This window comes from Anser brachyrhynchus (genome assembly GCF_964034855.1).
Source record: "Anser brachyrhynchus genome assembly, chromosome: 2".
NCBI lineage: Eukaryota > Metazoa > Chordata > Aves > Anseriformes > Anatidae > Anser > Anser brachyrhynchus.
Window position 1 is genome coordinate 19215598 of NC_137695.1, and position 14753 is coordinate 19230350.

The 14753-nt window shown below is 42.3% G+C and overlaps 1 protein-coding gene across 9 annotated transcripts in view; it reads right to left on the bottom strand.

Annotated features, from left to right (window-relative positions):
* The window catches only part of KIAA1217, a 244545-nt gene that overhangs the window by 195537 nt on the left and 34255 nt on the right, over nt 1–14753 (bottom strand). Inside the window, exon 1 of one of the 9 annotated variants that reach the window (XM_080583243.1) lies at nt 9457–12907. The exons of 7 other annotated variants lie outside the window; for them this stretch is intronic. The gene's annotated coding sequence lies outside the window, so the exon portion shown is untranslated. Of the gene's footprint in view, nt 1–9456; nt 12908–14753 lie in introns of those variants that run through there. One more of the 9 variants, XM_080583241.1, reaches the window with a different exon arrangement.

Genomic DNA, 14753 nt, shown 5'->3' on the forward strand with positions numbered 1-14753 from the left:
TTGCATGCAGTTTTAATTCACTCCAGGTCAAAAAAAAGATATAGCAGATAGAGAAATGCCAAGAAAAAAGGCGGCCTGGATGATCAAAGTTATGGAATAGTTTCTGCACAAGGAACAACTAAATAATGTAGGACTCTCCTTTCTGAAAACAGATGAGTCAAACATATGGTTGAGGTCTATAAACATGAGTGACAAAGAGAAACTGAATAGGGAAAGACTGTTCATTGTCTCTTCCAATACCGATTCTAGAAGCATCAAATGAGACAAAGTAGGCTATTGACTCAGAAGCATGTAGATGTGAATATTAATTTCACAGAGCACTATGGTGGCACTAAGGGACATGGCTCAGTGATGGGACTTGATGATCTTGAAGGTCTTTCCCAATAAATAATTCTATGAAGTACTGGTAAGCTGGGGAACTTCTTGTTGTAGGACACTCAAGTTGCTGAGTTTTCAAGAGTTCAGAAAATTTTTTTTAAATTAACACATTAATGGAAAAAAATCCATGGAGCACTCTTAAAAACAAAAGTGACATCATCATTTGTTTTTTTCCAGTAATCTCTTAACTGTCTATTGGCGGGAGCTGGAAGATATTCCAGAAACATCACTATGTACTCTCCTTGGTCCTGTATTCTTCCTTAGGGAACCATCACCATTCAAGACAGATTTGGGGGCTGGATCTCCTGTCTAACCTTCTACAATTGCACTTACATTCAGTGAGGTACAAGAAGCACTATTGCTGACAATATCATTTTGTCATACTTAATAAACGTAAAGAAACAGAAGCACTTACATTACAACAGAAAAATAACAATCCCAGATCCAATCAAAACACTCTGCTGTGTAGTGAGAATTGTACGGAAATCTCCTCCTGGAGAGAGGATATGGGAGAGAATGAATGGCATATAATAAATTGTCATATCATCTCATCTGTTGTTAAAAAAAAAAAAAGGTCCAAAATATTTGACTACACAGGAAGATTAGTGTAGTGGAAGCTAGAGAGTGAATCTGCAGTGCTTCAGCTGTTCCACAGAGGTGGTGGACAATACAGTGCAAATCTTCCATGGCATCTGTAGCTCTGGATAGCACCAAGTGTCAGAAGGCTATTAAACCCTTTGAACAAGGGATCAGCACAGCTTTGGGGGGCTGAGATCATCTTTTCTCCCTCATTAAGTCCCCACTACTGAGAGGCCGCTGCGGCAGACTTTAGGTGCCATGACTCTGACTGAAGCACAGCGTGGCACCAAGCCACCCTCACCCTTCCGCATCTTTTGGGATCCAGGACCCAGTGTAAGGGCAGTCAAAACTTACTTAAAGATCAGTGCACAGTGCTGGAATCTGGCAGCAGTAGGTCATTGTAATTCGCTCATTTAGAAGAATTAAATCTGACTGTCTGCCCATGCTAACATGCACCACCTCTCCATGAAGATGCGTTGAGATGAGCAAGGCCTCCTGAGCTCCTTAAGCTCCCCACCACACGTGCAGGGACTCGGTGGCAGTAACTGCAGTCTGGTTCCTTTGTGCACTGCCTTCCCCCAAAGCAGACAGTGGGTTACTTGGTGTATGAATCTGCATCCACACAAAAGGGAGGGGGACAAGAGAATTACCTTATCCACAGACGAGTACCTATGTTGTTTTTTCAAAGCTGCTTAAACTGGTCTATCTGTTTCCTGCTGCAATATGAGACAGAAAGAAGGCATCAGATGTTTTGCCCCTGTAGTTCTTTGGAAATTTGCTTTTCATATTTCCTTAGGTTATCAGAGTGTCTAACCACCTCCCTGCTCTCGCTTTCCCAGAAAACAAGAGAGCTGAGAGCCTTTTTTTTTTTTTTTTTTTTGTTAGTCAGGGGATTTTTCAAGGGCAAAGAATAATACACCTTTTATTAAGCAGCTATGCACAGTAAGAAACTTTTTACTAGCAATTTCTCAAGGAATGTTATGACTGGCTGACTTGAAAGTGGCCTATCCAGAATCTCATTAGATTTTCAAGTACTTTAGAAAGCAATTCTTACTGAATTATCAAACTTACGGGAAAGCAATGACAGTTTCATACCCACAATTATGTACTTCTGTGTTAACTGCAGAAGCATATCAGAGAAGTAAGGAGAGTCGTGTGCCTCAAGCTACAGCAGTAACAGGGAACTGCTGGGATATGTTAGAGAAGATTCTTTATAAACATTTAATTTGTATGATTAAATATTGTTTTCCAAAATGATGAACATATGACAGGATGCACAATTATACATCTCTGTGAGTCTTGACCCAGAAAATCTAAATGGTAAACAAACCACAAAAGCTTCATGGGTGTGGAGCACACACGGGTCATGACACTTTGCATAAGCAAGCTCTGCATTCTGCTGCTTGGCCAAAGCAGCCAAATCTGTCCTCCACTGGAGACTGCAAAGGCAGCTGCAGATGGGCAGAAGCACAGGTTGTTCTAGAGCTGTTTTACCCCACCTGCAATATTGACACTGAAAATAAGAGAAGATCAAGTGTGTGAGTTTCCAGCTGATGGGACTTGTTAGATACCACCTGAGAATCCCAGAGCTTCCATCTTCAAAGGGAAGGTAGCCTGCCTCACTCTCCTATCCTTAGTCATCAAAAATACAGGCAGCTGTGGTAAGCCATTCGCGTAGTAAAGCACAGAGGTAAAACAGGCACCTGCTGCAGATTGCTCATCCTGCTCATTCTAGACACCTAGTTTAAGAGCAGCATTGGCCTCCTGAGGTGTTCCTCCATGGCTGTAAAGCAGCACACACGCTGGACTAAATGCATTAATAAGAGCAATGAATGTTCACTGGGCAGCTCTCCACAGGAAGTATAGGGGTCTCTTGAAAGCATCTCCACATATGGCTCTTTGGATGGTATCACACTTCCTTAAGTAGTTCTACAAATAAAATAATATTCAGTTTTTATTTGGAAAAAAGCATGCACTGCCTATACACAGAAATCTTCTAATACTCTTAATAACATTTCCACAACATTTTAGACAGGGGGTGATTCCCATGAAGACTGATTTCCTCAAGAGCCAAGCATATAGTTAATCCTAAATTTTAGGCTCACGTCCCTGATTCTCTGTATAAAGACTTTCCAATTTCTATTTTTGCCCAACGCTTTTCGTCATTGTGTTCCACTGCCAGCAGACTAGACAATCAGCTTCTTAAACACTTCTTTCTCAAAACAAAACAATCCAACACAGCCTATATTCTGAGGAGACTCTCACCATCGTAAATGCAGATTTATAAGGCTGAGGATGGTCTGTCTTTCCCCTACCCTACATTTCTGTTTGCAATCCCATACCAGATGGAGCTGTTGCATGACTCCTGGCCAGGCTTTGCAAAGCGAAGCATGAAGCCTGCTCCATAACACTTTATGAGCGGTTCCTGCGGCCGTGCCAAAAGAGTTGCAGACAGTGCTTCCTTCTCCGCTGTGACCCCAACCCAAACAGACACGCTGCGGCACCCACACTGGGCTCTGCTGCAAAGCATGGGGATGTCAGGTCTGTGCAGCGCATGGCACCAGGTAACAATTCCCCCTCTCACACAAACACACAGGAGCATGCTTTGACCGCCTGCTTAGCTGCTTCTCCATTCTTCTCTTGGTTCATCATCATCAACATGTTGTGCTGACAAAATATCTTTCATTGTCCTTTACAGCTCCCCCCAGGAAAACCAACGAAGAAAAGCTATGGCTCTATGTAGAGGTGAAGGCATGGTTAAATGGTCAAGACCTCACAGCTGATGGTAGCAGGGCAGTTGGGGTGGTGAGGGGCAGAGGGTTTACAGCTGATGGCTGCTCACCATCAGCCTGGCTACCTAGGGAAGCAAGCACCCACCTCCTGCAGGCACTGAAGCTGCCATCCCTTAATGCGCACAGCCCAGCAGAAGGAGAGAGAAGTCACTTCCCCTCTTGCTCCTTCTTTTTAAGGCTTGTCCCAGCTTTACACTTTGTGGTCATCAGATGACATGGATGGCTCAATGTCCTGCCAATGAAATACATGCAATTTTGGCAAAACTAAACAAACAGTTTCCTACCATGGAAAGTCCCAAAGCACTGAGCAAATAGGTTGATCTCCACCCACTGCCTGTTTCAAAACTTCCTTTGCAGCTTCAAATTGCAGCCGTCTAATGAAAGCAGGGGGAAATAGATGAACAGAGAAATCAAGCTTTGCCAGTGGAGCTATTAACAACACGCAAAAGACGTTTGCTGTGGATTTTTTTTTTAATTTTTTTTAAGTTTTTTTTTTTTTTTTTTTTTTTAAACTCTGCATTCCCCTCATCCTCGGTGTCTCAAAGGAGCCCCCGAAGAAGCCTCGCCACCACCACCACCCCCCCAAAGCCAAGGGCCCTCCGAGGCTGCCGGACGGGGAGCGGTGCGCTGCTGCCCTCTCCCGGGCAGCCCCTGGCCAGAGGTTATGTCCCGGGGACAGCCGAGTTAGTGCTGTGGCTAACAGGGTCAGCGTGGTGCCAAAGGACGGCGGGAGAGAGGTGCTGAACGTGGACAGGGTGCTCCTAGAGGGGTCTGTCTGGTGCTGTGTGTAACACAGCTCTCCTGTGGTGGAGGATACGTAACCGAATTGGAAACAGACAGACAAACAGAACAGGAACGTTCCGGTTGGAGTCTGCGTCTGGATCCAAAACAAAGTCGTCCTGCATAAACCTGAGTGTCCCAGTGGAAATATGTTGGGAGAAGTGATTTCTTTGATGTGCTTACTCCTTGTACCAATGCCCTGCACCTGCTCTGAATGGTCAGCGTGCTCAGGTTCCCTTAGACCAGGACAGAAGTCTCTTGGGATTTAAAACTGGGGCTTGCGAAGCCTCATCTAACCTCAACTACTGCGTTAGTCCATGCAACAAAACCTATCACACAGGATTAAATGCATAAATCAAAGACACCATAGGGCTCAGCAGACAGGAAAGCTGCATGGCTCTAGAGAGTGTACATCTGTCCTTGCTGGGTACAGCACCTGCTGGCCAGCCAGCTCCTGCTTCAGCCTCCTCCTCCCTGAGAGGTCGCCCTGAGCAAAGTGCTTTGCAAAAACCCGAGCCTGAAGTCCCATCAAACCAGACTGGTACTAAGGCAAGATCCTCATCTGCAGGAAAAGTCCAAAAACTTTACCAGACCATGAGAAGTTCAATTAGTCTTAGATGCTGTCTTGGAGAAATCTCAAACTGTGATCTTAAACACAGAGGAGCAGACGTTCTCTATACAGCAGGCATGAAACAACTTAAAATTTCTGGTTTTTATCTAACATTTCATTTCTTTTCAGGGTTAAGCCTCAGACAGTTGACTCTCACCACAGCCCCAAAACTGGCTAGGCTACAAGAGAATCTGCAGCAAACCAATATAATAAGACTGAATAACGACTTAATCTCTACTTAAGGTCTCAAAATAGGTCTTAAGTGGAAAACGTTTTACTCTGTAAAAATGCATGCTTGTTTGTGTAGTTATGCTTATGGTGCATGCAGTCATGCACAGTTGTCATTTTTCACACTCACCACAATTCTGTCAACACGACCAGCTTACTTCTAAAGGAAAGTTCAAGTATTCGAACTGTTCTTTAGTTACTGGGGTTGATGGCTGACTGAAGGTAGAAACAAAACAAAACATGAAGTCTAATACCAAATACAAGCTGGAAAAAATTTGAGCTGCTCGTATAAAATACCTGCAGATGGGACATTCTGCATTACTTCTTAACATTACTGCATTTTCTTTACAGGGATGGGATTAGATGTAAACCTCAAGAATGTATTAGTATTGCCTAAGGAAAGAAAAATACCCATAGAATTTTTATAGCTGATATGAAAAAAAAAAGAAAGAAAAAAAGCTTCAACTTGGCAAAGTCTTTATATGTATTAGATAAAAGGCTTATAAAACAGATGCTCCTTCTTACAAGCAGCCAAGATCTTCTAATATCCCTACAACTTGTTAATCAACTAACATATGGTACCACTTTAGCAAAACACACCATTCTGATTTTGCATTTACATGGTCTGTTTCCTACAAAACTATTGTCAAGATTTGGCCAGTGTTATGTAACCTAGTAATTTTTATTCCTACATTTTAAATTAATCAATAAGTGCAGAAATAAAAAGAGAAAAGGTTTCAATCCAAACAATAAGTAAAGCAGTCATTTTCACAGGGTGTCCAATGATGGATGGATTTCCCCTTACCATGCTGATACTCAGCAGTCTCTGTAAAAATTACTATTTGCTGAAAAATTACTACCTACAAATTCTGTTGAATATGACTTCAAGGCCTTGAGGATCCAATACTTCCAGTTTTAGGGCAAAATTAAACCATCAGGGCAAAATTTGATGCAGCTTGGTAACATCTGCACAAGGTGGTTCCCAGATAAGCATACCAAACTTTACTAATGCATTTTTTTTTAAACTTCTGTTTTACACACATACAGGTGTTAGGGTTTCCTAAAAAGACACATTTATGCACAATATAATACTTCTAAATTTATACTAGGTAATAAATAAATAAATAAATCTGTCTTTTTTTATGGATCTTATGCACTTATTTAAATATCAACCCGTTATAGGCCTGGCCTAGTCTCAGTTTTCTGCTGACTTAATTTAGAAAGAGCAGTCAGGCATTGGGACGGGTTGCCCAGGGAGGTGTGGAGTCACCGTCCGTGGGGGTATTCAAGGAAAGGCTGGACGTGGTGCTAAGGGACGTGGTTTAGTGGGTGACATTGGTGGTAGGGGGATGGTTAGAGCAGATGATCTTGGAGGGCTTTTCCAACCTTAATGATTCTATGATTCTGTTAAACACTCAGCTGCTGGCTCTGAATGATCTGGTCTCTGCCACCCTCATGCCCGTGCAGTGCAAGTCCACTCGCAATACCCGCACACCCAGCCTGGGTGCCAGACAGGGATTTCTGCTGCTTTACCACCAAACATCAACAGGCCCAACCTACTCCAAAAGGCATTTTGCAGACCCTGCTTACGATTCCTATCCCCCCACCCCCCACCACCCCCTTTGGCGTGCTCCTGCAACAGTAAAGTGAACCCGGTGTTTCTGAACTACCGACAGAGGGGGGTTGGTTGCCGTGGCTCTTTCCCAAGCACATTTGGGCTCTGCAATCAGGATTGAGGCAGGGCAAGTGCAAAGGCATGGGGTGCCAGGTGCTCAGGGCTCTGCAGCAAGCGGCAGGAGTGCTGTGCTGAGACACCCTGCAGACAAGGCACATCCAAAGAGCTCCAGACAGAGCGTGGGGGGAGCAAATCTCTTCCAGGATGTGGAAACTGTAAGCAAGAACAAAGAAGTTTGGCAGAGAAAGTCTATAAAGCGGTAACGCTTGTGGAGAGAGCTTAGGGGGGTGTTTATGTTTTATGTTTGCTGTTTAAGTTAAAGAGAGGCAGTTTTGAATATATGTAGTATACACGTATTCTGCACCTTGAGATTGATAGGAGGGCTTGGGTTTTGGCCGTTTTTTAATGCTTTTAACATCGGACTCAGATGTAGCACAATTTAAAAAACGCTTTTAAAGCACTGTCAGGTGGAATCGTGTTGGTGAGCACAAAAAGATTGCCTTACAATTTCACTTTTCGGCACTTGGAACCACAACCATTGCAGTTCTATTTAAAAGAAGAGAGAATTGTAAGATTTCTGAATACCTGGAATATACTAAAAGCACCCAACATGTTTTATGGGCAAATTACCAATTTTCGTACAGGTTTTTCAAAGGCAGGATAATAATGAAAGCAGAGAATGTGAACTCCTAAAATTTGTCAAAGACATAGATTAAAAGCTGAAATCTGCACTTTCACTTGCAATGAACACAAAGACCTAAAGTTACAGCATAATAAAGTGATGTAAAGAAAAGTGAAATAGATAAGTGTTGCAAGATTTTGCCATCTTTCAAAAAATTCTAAAATTCATATAGATAGACTGGAAGGCAACCTAATATTCTCAATTTATTCTTGATTAAGCTTTGAAATATCACACCTGTATGCACAAACATATAAAGCTACACTTTTATGTTTGAGACCATGTCTTTCCCTCTCTATATTGCTGACCATAAATTAAATTATAAACTTTATCAAGAGGCAAAATAATTTTCTGCACAGTGTTTGGTATAATTGTCTGCTGAATTCTGGGATGGGTTTCAGAGTAGTACACGTAATATAATAAATGATAATTTAATATGGATTGCTAAAATCCTCTCTCAGTTAAATATATATTTTTCATTAAATTGGAGTAATAATCTTCTTAAAAGGATATATGAATGAAACTAACATTAACAGTTTCTCATTTTGGCATGCACATCTGACAGATACCTGTAAGAAATCCAAGGAAGGTGATAATGTCTATGGGAGATGAAGGTGAAAACAAGTCCCACCTGGCCAAGCCACAAAGAAGAACATGGGATGGGACGAGACATTCACCACAAGAACGTGTCTCTTCTTGAAGGGTAGCACGTACATGACAAGGATAGTGTGTGAAGGTGGCACACCTGGGTATACAAGCAGCTTCAGGAGCACACTAACTTCATACCTGCCGCAACATTTTTGGCTTGAAAAGGCTTGCAGCTAATCCTTTGATAAATTGTCTGGTGGAGAATGTTCTTCCATCTACTGTTTCTTCTTTCTTTTTGGGGGGGAAGTATTATTTTCTTTTGCGTTCTGCTGCACAAAACTTTAAGAATGTCCCACATTTGCTTACAAAACCTAAGTTCCTAGGGGCAGTAAAAAGAGAACAAATGTGAATATTCCACAGTTTAAGGCTTCTGGAGTGCAGAGCCTCTTTGGCATTTGTGTAACAGCTCCCACAGGGGGCCATAAGCACACAGGGGCTTTTGTCTTGCCTCTTTGCACAGCTGCTGCCCACAGCCTGCAGTGCCATCCACCTCCAGCATCATTTTGCTTCTGGATTAAGCAGAAAAATAGGTATTTCTCGAGCACCCCTCTACTTTCAATTAAAGTGAGAGAGAAGTGTGCCTAGACAAATTCTTCCATTTTAATATCCTCACCTAGTATATGTAGCTCTGCCTTGAGGGAGGTATAGAACGCCCTCCTATTGATACTTAAACATGGCTCTTGGTTCAAATTGTTAAAGGAAGTACCCTAAAGCAGCCTAAAATGTCTGAAAAGATATGAACATTTCAGATGCATAGATGGGCAAAATTACCTGTCTTACTCCAAGTTCCTGGATCCTGGATAATGAAATGTGCTGCTAATATCAGACAGAGGTACCTTAGCAGCTTAGGCAGATGCTTTGTGATACAAACTGCAGCTCGTCTGCTAGAGTTTTATTTTCTAAAAGAACATTTCACCCTTCCTGTATCACCAAATTAGTATTTACTGAGCTCAAAGCTATACACAGTAGCCACAGTTCTCCCACCCCACAACAAAGAAGGTAAAATGTGCTATGTTTGCAATACAATGAAATTTCCAGTTAATAACAAGATGAAATCAAAGATTAAAATAATTTTTTTTTAACTTACTGAACTATCATCCTCCTCCAGCAAAGCGTTCTGCACCAGCTATTAGCAACAAGAAGGGAATTTCCTCCTCCTCAGACTATTCTTGAAATAGATTGCAGTAGGTCTTCCTTTCCAGCCTCAGCCTTCAATCGCAAAAGGAAGCTACTCTCAATCTACAGGCAGGAACAACCTCAACAACTTTTAAAAAAAAAAAGACTCCCAAAATTCAGGCCACCACTTTATTAAAGGTCAACACCAACACAGACATTTAAGAAAGATCTCTATGAGCTGTTTTAAAAGACTTCCTACTGCAGAAACCTAAATCATAGCATAATGCTTACTTGCCATTCCTTTCAAGTCCGGAAGGCTCTTTGTTAAGATCACTTATAATAAGGAAACAAGTTTTCACTCCCTCTGTACGTGTAATCCTGTAAATAAACCAGCAACAGTTTGCAGAGGGCAAGAGTGGCCACATTGCCTTTGCCACGAATGTTGAATGAAAATCTGCAGAGCAGCCCCAAGTGCCCTGACAAAGGCTGGGGATTCACCCCGTGTGATAGGGTCAGCAGTCAGAAAACAAACAACAACAAGGCCCAGGCAGTCACAGCATCCTGACTTAACTCGACTCCAAGCAGTTAGCATTAATAGGCAAGGAAAGGGCAAAATGTTTACCAAGTGGCTGTATGAATGTGCACAGCATGGAACAATCTCATTTCTAAGAACTCAATTAAATGGAAGCCAAATCAATAGTTATACCATATGCTAGACTCTGAGATCAGCACTGTCTACAGCAGTGATGAAAGGTAGGCATTAGCCCTCTTGTCTGACTGCTGTGTTCAGTAACTGAGAAAATAGGGAGGTTCTTATTTGTTTGTTTAAAAAGAAGACACACTATTATCTGTCTCCTCTCCATTTCCTCAGCCTGGACCAGATCCCTTTCTCTCTTAAAGGTTGAGGGTTTTGCTCAACAGCTTGCAAGGCTGTCTCTTAGAGTGTCCTCTGTATCATTAAAGGATTTTGGCAAAGAGAGACTGATCCTGCAGCCCCACTGAAGCAACCTCATCATCACTTACACTCTTAAGAAGGGTGGAAGGCCAGAATAGTCCCTGCATAGTCCATGCCTTTGCCCTGGGATTCTGATAATGAAGTTTTAAATCTCTGCTGTGCTACGAGCACTTAAGCCTTGACATACTCTTACAAGCACTCTTCTGTGAAGACTGCATTGAAAAAACAAGCAAACAAACAAAAAAACATCTCTGCTACGTTCCAGTAGCATTGTATGGGCAATCACAGGCATCCTCAACATCTCATGCCACTCCTGAATTTACCAGCCCCTTACATTTATTCTTTTCCCACCTTGCTATAGACTTGAGAAACCATGATCTAGGCTTTTATGTATTTATAGATGAGGCAGAAGAATTGTGAGAGCACCACAAAATCATCACCTTCCATGGAAACTGAGAGAAAAAGAAAGTCCTTCCTGAGGACCTATTTTCCTCCACCACGATCAGGATCAGGAAGACCTCTCTGTGGAGGCTTTATTCACCATATCAGCAGCCCAGGCTCCTCGTTCAGGCACTGGAGTTAGATGACCAAAAGTTGTCCTTGAGAATAGCAGGCTAAACTGGAATCCGTCCCTAACTCAAAGTCACAGTGTAACAGAATGGCTTTTTACAATACAGAAATGCAGATTACGGGCAGATGCTCCATCAGTGCGAAAAGAGTGATCACAAACCAAAACCAGAAACTTGGAAAAACAAAGCATGCAGGAAATCCAGAAAGAACAACGTTGGAGTTAATGTGTCAAAGGAAAGAGCTGAACTTGAAAGATACTCTCTATTGGGAAAAGTATGGAGAAATACAGGGAAAATATTTCCACAAGTTATCTGGCAAAGAAATCCTCCATTAAGAGGCAGGGAAATAAATTTGAGCGTGCTTCTGGGAGAAACACAAAGAGAGCAGAAAAGGCTTGACAGCACATGGATACCTGCCATCTGATTAGCAGCGAGTGCTCCTACCACATAGGCAGAAGGTATGAAAACGCAACAATATACCCAAGTCTTGTCCTGGGAAGGCATGTGGCTACACTTCCATTAACACTGGCAGTGCTTGCAGCTCCCAAAACGTCAATAAAAATGGTTACAGATCTATTCAGTTGATGATGATTTTTATTTCATACAAGAAAAAGGAGTGCCGTCTTGGACTAATTAGATTTCCATACCAAAATCCAGGTTCATCTAAATACCAGACTAAATGCTAACAGATGCTATCTTGATTTCATACTTAAAATCCGGCACAGCGGTTCCCAAAACAGGGTCCCAAGCTCCACAGGGCCTGTCGCAGGTTACTCAGGGCATTGCCAAACTGAAATCTCATTTTACAACATCCAGAAAGCATCCTTGGGGAGGTCAAGAGAGTGCAGTTATCCTCGCTACACCCACAGACTTTGCTTCTGCTTGGAAGAGGGGAGGAAGGAGAGTGGTGGCAGGGACCCTGCCCTGGTGTTCTTCATCCTCAGCCCACCCTTAAACAGGGCAGAAATTTCTGGTAGAGGGAAAAAAGCCTGCCCAGGGCCAGGTGGGGAAGGGGAACTGGCAGTAGCTGGGTCCTCTGCAGAAGTAACATGCACATGTCATTGGGAAGACTTGTTTCAATGATTCAGCTAATGCTTTTACCTTGGTTACACCATTCTTAAAAACTAATGTTTATATTTCTGTTTTTGACAATACTTAAGACACTGAGACCAAAATATTTTTACAGATTTAATTCTGTCTTCTAGATGACCTGAGCCAGATCCAAGACGTGCTTAAAAATTAGAGGAGGGAAGAGGCTTTCCCATATCTCTCAGCTGTCCCACCATTCCTTCCTCGTGCTTCCCCACCTTTTGGGCCTCTGTTGCCTGCTCTCCTGTCCATGGTGGCCCAGCTTCAGCAGGGACAGCAGGAGTCGCCCCCTCTCCATTAACCTGCAACCCGAGCACTGAGCACAACCCTGGCAAGGGAAGCTGTGGACAAAAATCTTAGTCAAAAGAGAGTCCAGTGACAAAGATGTGTGTGCTTCTGTTAGTTCTGTGAGGACAGCACAGGACCCAGACAGACCTCCTCTGGCACAGGGGCAGATTAAGAACACAGGACACGAAGCAGGGGCTCAGATCATTCCCTTGGGTTTAAGCCATTTAAAATGAAGCATGAGCACTATCACCTATCTTGGCTCCCACTGCCTGAACTAAACTGTTTGGCACCATGGAGAGGCCGGTAGTAAATCTGATCCTGAAGATACAGCAATTACTCAGAGCTGGAGACTTGGCATAGCAGTGACTGCTGAATGGCAGTAACAACATTCACTTGGTGCTGAAGACAACAACAAAAAGAGCATCCTTGTGAAGGATGAGAAGAGCATCCTTGTAGAGCTACAAGACTATCAGGAGGATATTTCTATAATATTATAATTATTTTACCATGTTAATATACCTTGTTAAAAATAAGGAACATTTGTCTGGCACAAGGCTGAAGCTCAGTAGTAAATGTATGATCCAAGAATACAAACCACGGATACAGAAATGGTTACTGAAGCTTCAGGAAAATACAAACAAATCACCTGAATTAGAATAGAAAGGCAGAATGGGCCCAAGAGTGGACCTTTAAAGGATATCAAAGTGAAAGAGATGTGACCCCTGAACTCATAATAGGAATTGGGGGAAAACGTTCATGCACAGAACCGCACAATCTTGAGGAGGGAGGATGGAGAAAAGAAAAAGTGTCTAATTGTAAATAAAATTAATATCCCCAGATATGGCAGGTCTGATATGGATTAGAATTGGGACTCCTATTATAAATTCAACCACCATCTCTGAAGAGGTGCCTCCCTGTGTGAGGCACTCGCAGCAAGTGGGGCTTTTCAAATAGGATGGGCAGGTTGAATGCACAGGACACCTGAGCTATCCTACTCAGCCAGCTGCAAAAGCAAATCTGTGTTGATTTATTATTATTACTACGCAGAAGTTTGCAGTGCTGTTATACAAAAAAAGTGTGGCAAATATGTAGTGCTCAGAGTCATTAATTTACCTCATGTGTGCACTAAAATACAATTGGAAAACGCATGGCTCCATTTATGCTGTTACTACAAAACTGACAGAAAAAGAGTTCTCTAAACAGAAATATATTATCAGAGGTTGGAAGCAGATCTCAGAGAAAGCAACTCAAGTCTTCAAGGGAGCAAAATCCAACTAGTGAGAAGCGAAGGAAGAAGCAGTCACAAACATCTAAAAATAGCAAATCCAGTAGGAAGTTCCCCTACAGAGATTTAATCTGCTATTGTACTCAGATCCTGGCGTTACGAGTTAAAATCTACAAGAAGCTATCATCTTTAATACATCATCTCCTTCCTTCTGTTCTTTAAAGCAAAGAAGCTGATTAAACATCCTGCCACACTCCGGTAACCTTAACAGTACATTTCTTCATTTCTCACTGTAAAAGGTCAGTCACATGTTAAATTGCTCTTCTTTGTGTGAATTTACACTAAGCACAAGACTAAGTCAATAAGGGTTGCACTCCTGGTCTTTCCAACAAACCAAGCACTGAAAAAGTAGTAGATTTCAGAGATGTTTAAAAAAAAAAAGAGGTATTCTCACTCTTTTAAAAAGTTTGAATTTTACACTTCCTTAGTGAGGCTCCAGATTAACTAGTTTCCTACATTTCATTACAATATGAATCTCTCTCAAAGCATTAAAAAAGTGAACCCTGTTATCTTCATTTTGCAAAGCAGGTAAGGTAAGTATAGTGCTTTATAGTGGGAGGCCAAGGCATGGTCCCAAACAACACTTTTCAAGTCTTCCCTCTCATCTTCATGAAAATAAAAACAGACAAGGGACTTCTGCAGATAGTTACAACATCACATGTAGTAAAAAATGCTGGGATAAGGCAAAGATATTCCCAAACTTTTCCCTACACAGAGAAACAGGCTGGCTGGAGCCATTTCCACCTTTCAGGTACAGGAGATGTTTCACATGGTGAAGAGTAATCACTCTTTGCACAACAGGAATACTAAATTTTTGTCTAAGGCAAGGGGTGATGGACCAAACAACTTTCTAATATTCACAATAAGTATGAAAACCAAGCTGGTTTCTGAGAGGGAAACTGGCAAATCTGGGGGCAATTCACAGTATCACAGATTTCTAGGTTGGAAGAGACCTCAAGATCATCGAGTCCAACCTTCGACCTAACACTAAGTACTCCACTAAACCATATTGCTAAGCTCTACATCTAAACGTCTTTTAAAGACCTCCAGGGATGGTGACTCCACCACCTCCCTGGGCAGCC